The 5,873-nt window shown below is 41.9% G+C and overlaps 1 non-coding gene across 1 annotated transcript; it reads right to left on the reverse strand.

The window, feature by feature from the left end:
• Window positions 1-3,613: 3,613 nt before the first annotated feature.
• Window positions 3,614-3,707, reverse strand: trnai-uau (transfer RNA isoleucine (anticodon UAU)). Its single transcript has 2 exons — window positions 3,670-3,707; window positions 3,614-3,649 (listed from the first exon to the last, which is right to left on the reverse strand). It is a non-coding gene; the product is annotated as a tRNA-Ile (tRNA).
• Window positions 3,708-5,873: the final 2,166 nt, after the last annotated feature.

A 5,873-nucleotide genomic window follows, 5' to 3' on the forward strand; every position in this document is an offset into this window, starting at 1 on the left:
CCACTCTCTTCTATACTAACCACTGAGGGATTCAGATGTGTACAGCTGTACTGTTGGCTTTCATTTTAGGAGGAACTCCAATTACCATACAGAATCTAGACAGGTGGAAAGCTAATAGAGCAAATAGAAACTTCAGTCTTAATCAAGTCTACAACACATACCCACAATAAACACAAACTAATACTGTGCCCAAAGTCAAATTAACAACTGGGAACAGCGAGGAACTTCCCTCAGGGCTGCACAAGTGCCAACAAGTAGTATTTCAGCATATAAAAACTGCACAAATTGAATAGAGTGGGAGGAACTGGGGGTTAATAGGAGGCCAACTACTCATTTGGGCAAGCAGGTTAATCTAGCCAGGACTGAACCTGCATGAAACTATGCAAACTTCATGCTGCAGTCAGACCAGACTCAAGGAGGTGTCATTTATTTCTTGTCCTGATGCAACAACTGTTTGGTTTTTGAGTAAAAATATGAAACAATGAGGAAGTTTTTCATGGAAATGCAGTGGGTCTGGTGGTTCCCCACATGACATGAGTAATGAGTAACGTGTGTTACATGAGCTCTGCCTGGTCTCACAGCAAGAGATATGACTCTCACTGCACACGGCAACCTAAAAATTGTGACAGAACCATTGTGAATGGGCCCGAGCTGCTTTAGGCGGTTGCTCGGTCAGCCATGTTTTGTAAAAAAAGTCCCAGTTTACCCAGAATCTGAGACAAATTCCTTTTTAAGATAGTCACGAACTAGACAGCTTTGTGCAACAGATGAATTCAGATGTGTATCTGTAGTCTGATAATTAGTTAGATCCAGACGTAGTCAAAGTCTCTCTTTGTGAAACCAGCCCCAGGTGTTTTGGAGATGTGAAAGTAAAGCAGGGTTTGACCTTTTTCCTCTCATTGCTCATCCTACACATACAACACAACACAATCTGCTGGAAGACTCCCGAGAGCGAAGCTCAGACCCCGTCCTCTCCTTTCTCACCTGAAGTGAAGTGAAGTGGGTGTTACTGTTGGACTGCCAGACACCGGAAAGGTCTACTGGTGCCTTTATTCTGCAGTATGAGGGCTTATTAAACAAAAATGTGGTAGATAGATTATACACGTGAAAATTGAATAGAAGGACTTTGACGTTGGTTGGTTTTTGAGAGGCCTGAAGCAATTCTTGCACGACCAGATTATAAATAAAGATTTGAACAACAAAGACATGCAAAGAAATAAAAAATGTAGGCCGGAGTGAATAGAACTGGGATGGGGAGATTAAAGCACAGAGTTTAAGTGCATGTATAAAGATGTTTAGTTAGATAGTGTATCAGTGAATCAGTGTGTGTGATGGCAGGATGGGGAAAGCGGGGCTTATCCGTTGTCATTTTGTGTTTCTCCCTCAGGATTAGACTTGTGTCTTATTAATGAAAAACTCATCAGATATCAGAACAGCTCCCTAAGGAACCAACCAGCGTTATGAGACACAGGTCAGATTAAGACCCTGTTTAAATACTCTGTGTGTGTGTGTGTGTGTGTGTGTGTGTGCTACAGAAGGATAGAGAGTGTGAGTGAGCAGAAGAGAGGCAGCGGAGGGGTATTTAATTTTCCAAGATGAGGGATTATCACTGGCAGAATTTGATCGTTCTGCTCTGATCTCAGGATGTTCAATCACAGCTTATCCCAAATATTAAACTCTCTGTCTTTTGTCCCCTCTCCCCTCAATCCGTCTCACTCACACACACACACAGATGCACACACACACACACACACATTTCCACAGATACAGATGCTTGCCGAGTGTTCTCATTGAGGAAAGTGGCCCGCTGAGCCTACTGTCAGGGTGTTGTGTGTGATTGTTCAGCCACCTGGTCACCTCAGGGGATGGGAGAGGAGGGTGGAGGCCGGGGAAGGGGAGAGGGTGTGTGTGTGTGTGTGTGTGTGTGTGTATATGTGGGGGGGGGGGGTCTCTGTTGAGGCGATGCTAGGCTTTAGCGTCTTATGGAGGCAGCTGAGGAGAGTAAATTAAAAAACTGTTACATCTAATCCGGAGCACCAAGAACAAGTGGCACACACTCCAAAATCTGATCCCTCATGTTTACATGGATCTGGATGAGCTTAAACACACACACACACACACACACTCGGAAGCTGACAACACATGCACACACTACAACATTCCCTCTCAGATGACATACACACATACACTGCATACATGCACACATATTCCCTGCAGCTAAATACTCTGTGATTGTGTACCAGGCCGGATGGAGGGAGGGAAGGGGGAGGGCGGGATGGTGGGGGGGGGCGACAAGGCCCTGATCTGCACTCTCATTTTCAGCCTGGAGATCTGCACCCGGGACATCTGGGTCACTTCATTACTGCAATCTTCTGCTTGTTCATTCCCAGCTTTACAGGGCTTAGAGTGACAGACCTGCACACAAACATTCAAACAAAGCACACACACATGCAAGGATACAGACATGTACAGTGTGTAACGGTACAAATGGCCAAATGATCACGTCTGGAAAAAGAATAAAAAGCTGGTTAGGCTTTTCAGTACCACACATTAAGACACAGTGAAGAAACTGAACAGTATGTATGTGCTGTTTAAAGGTGTGTGTAGGTCATATCAAAATGTTTCTAAATTCATTTCATAAAATAGATTCATTATTCTAAATGATTATAAGCGTGGACTGGTGACAAACTGCCCTACAGCCATCACCTGTTCAGATTTACTGTGGGAAGTTAAATGCATCTGTTTGGTGCAATTACATCTCCCTCCAGTGGCAGAAACCTGGTTTTACAACAGAGTGGAAGCTCCAGCAAGTGTCGCTGAACAGCAAAGCAAAGAGGAAGGCGGATGAAAGTTAGCACGAGCACCCTGTCATCAACAGATATCATTTAAATCAGGTCAAAATATCTTGCTTTGCTGTGGGTGTCAATATCAATAATGCAAGAAAATGTACTCATAGTTATCACGCAGATAAAACATGATGTGACATGAAACTTATGAATGAAGGACAACTGAACAGTGTAGTAACTGAAATTACATTTTATCCTTCAACCAAATAGTAGGAAGTTAAATGTTTATAATAATAATAATAATAATAATAATAATAATAATAGGTTATATATAATTGTAAAAAAAAATCACAAAAAGTAAGAAAGAAAGAAAGAAAGTGCAAAAGTGTTTCTCCTTATCAAATATTAAATTCCACATAAATTCAAAATATGCTCATGTGTGTTTTTATACTTAAGAAAAGTCACAAGAATATGAATATATAACACCACACCTAACCTCATTGTGTTTTACTAAATATTTTTGAGTTAGAGCCCTAAAACCTGCCTCTTGCGTTATATTGACACTGTCGCGATTTAATTACGCAACTTTCCAGCTACGTTTTAACGTCGAGACCTTTAATGTATAAACGACAAACACTGTAGATGACGAGAAGCAAGAAGCCAGAAGGTTTATGTGTATTTTTTTACAGCGGTACCTGAATATACCACGGCGACTATGGAGGGGATTACTGCTGACGTCATTCCCGTGCAGCACACGTAGCCCCCCTCTCATTGGGCGGGCCGGGATCCACCTGGCGGTCTCCAGGTGAGCGCTCGTCTAAAAACTGTGCTCCAGGTGAGGCTCGAACTCACAACCTCGGCATCGCTCTGCTGAATACTGTCGTATAAGTACCGCGCGCTAACCGATTGCGCCACTGGAGCTTCGGCTAAACTCGGCCAGAAAGTCGGCTTAAGAAGGTCATAGGTCACAGGTAACAAGAAATGGGTTTTATTTTGCTCTTTTTGTTTGCAGTCGGTGCAGCGAAAGAAGATATTGAGACCGGATGAGGACTTGTGGTCGCACAGCCCCCCCTCCCCTCCCCTCCCCTCCCCCCCCCGACAGACAGCCAGCAGCTTACACTCTGCAGACTCACACATGCTGCGTTCAAGTACCCTTCACACAGCTCCGACACAGTAGCGTTTAAGCCTTTTGTGTCTTTTAATTTTCCTGTTCAAAAACGACACGAACAAACAAACAACGTAACTCTTTTCTGTTGACTCTGCTGTAGGTATAAGACATACCTGACGTCTCATTATGCAGGAAATAAAACATGGCAAAATGGAACTGTGTTGGTGAGATTTTTAGTTTATAGCTTATCTCACAACAAAGGAAAAGAGCAATAATAAATTTAATAAATTTGTACCATTTAAAATGCCTCAATACCATCGCCATCACCAGCTGCACAGTATTTAACACAGGACCAAATGAAGAGAAAATCAATAAAGTCAAAAATATGAATTAAAAACAGCTGGCAAACATAAATTAAAATTGCATGAGAATATAGTTGATGTTCAGGGGCAAACCAGGCAAATGTTTGGGGAAGGGTGCCCCCTAATGGTTACTCATTCTAGCACATTTTGCAATAACAACTGTAAAGAATTTAATTTGGGAAAATATGAGCTACAAAGTGCTTAAAGTAGTATTACACATATCTTACAAGTTACTCAAACCCATACTGTAAGTACAGAACCTGAGTCAATTTACTGTCTATCACCGGACAGGTGTAGATGACAAATTTAGATTCAGATCAGAAAGTAGGCCTACACAAGACTGTGCTAATGGACTCATAGTCTAAAATGTTAAAATCAATAAAAATGTCTCTTAATCACATTGATTATATGACGTCCATACTCTGTCTGCTGAGGACACAAAAACCATAAAAACTCACTTAGTGTTACTTAACACTTTGAAGGTAATCCTGTCTTAATTTTAACATTTCTGACAGCAAGTGAAGGCAGCAGATTTCTACAGGTCTGCTCTGAATGTGCTACTGAAGAACTCAATATACACGATGTGGCCAAAAGTATGTGGACACTCCTGCGATTTTGGTCTGTTTTTCATGGTTTTACTTAGTTCCAGTTAAGGGAAGTGGTAACACTTAAGTCCCTTTATTTAGCATTTATAATCAGTATATAAACATGTAACAAGTGGTCTATGACAGACTGTAATACAATTACAAAGCAGATGCAAGTGCTTATTAATGCACTTGTTAATAACTATAACTCCACCTGTGAATAACAATATAGTAAAACACAGGAGCAATAAAATGAAATATGTCTTCATAGGGAACTATAGTACAATAATAACACTTAACATGCCTTTATACCTGCTTACCACCACATTATAATGTGTTATGTATACGGCTTACAAATGCTAAATAGGAGGAGTTTGATGTAGAGGAGCTGACCTGCACAGAGCCCTGAGCCCATCCACCACCTTTTGGCCACTTCTTTTGGCCACTGCTGTGTTGATACAGCAGCTTTTTTTTTTTTTTTTTTAAATCCATTGACGTCCCACATGTGTGTAGTAAAAGACAAATCCAATTAAAGCATGCCAGGTTCAATCTCAACATTGTTTCTCATTTTCAACCCTGATACCATGGATTGTATAAGGAATATGGTGGAAACACCCAGCAGCTGCAGCAGTCGACCGCGGTCACATTTTAAAAGCTGTGTGCTGCGACAAGAGGGCAAAGTGGCAAATGAAAAACCTTTCTTCACACAACAATGGGGGCTGTGTCAACACATAAACACGCACAGTGAAGTACCTTGAGGCAGGCTGTAAGCTACCGAGAGCAAGATCTATATTGTAAGAGCGCTCGCCATTTCTCATCACTGTGTCAAATTGCCATATTTTGTGGGGGTATTTTACGACAACCGCGCACAGGCCACAGTGTGTATCAGACCCCATCTATCACACTCCCCCTCAAGAGCAGCACAAAGAGAGACACAGACATAAAGATGGAGTAGGAGGCTCGGAGACAAGGCAGGCTGTCAGAATATAACACCAGGAAATGACTCACTGAGACTGGACAGCGTAATCTGGCA

This window comes from Trachinotus anak, unplaced genomic scaffold (genome assembly GCF_046630095.1).
Source record: "Trachinotus anak isolate AG129_WGS33_773 ecotype Australia unplaced genomic scaffold, CSIRO_AGI_Tana_v1 ptg000025l, whole genome shotgun sequence".
NCBI lineage: Eukaryota > Metazoa > Chordata > Actinopteri > Carangiformes > Carangidae > Trachinotus > Trachinotus anak.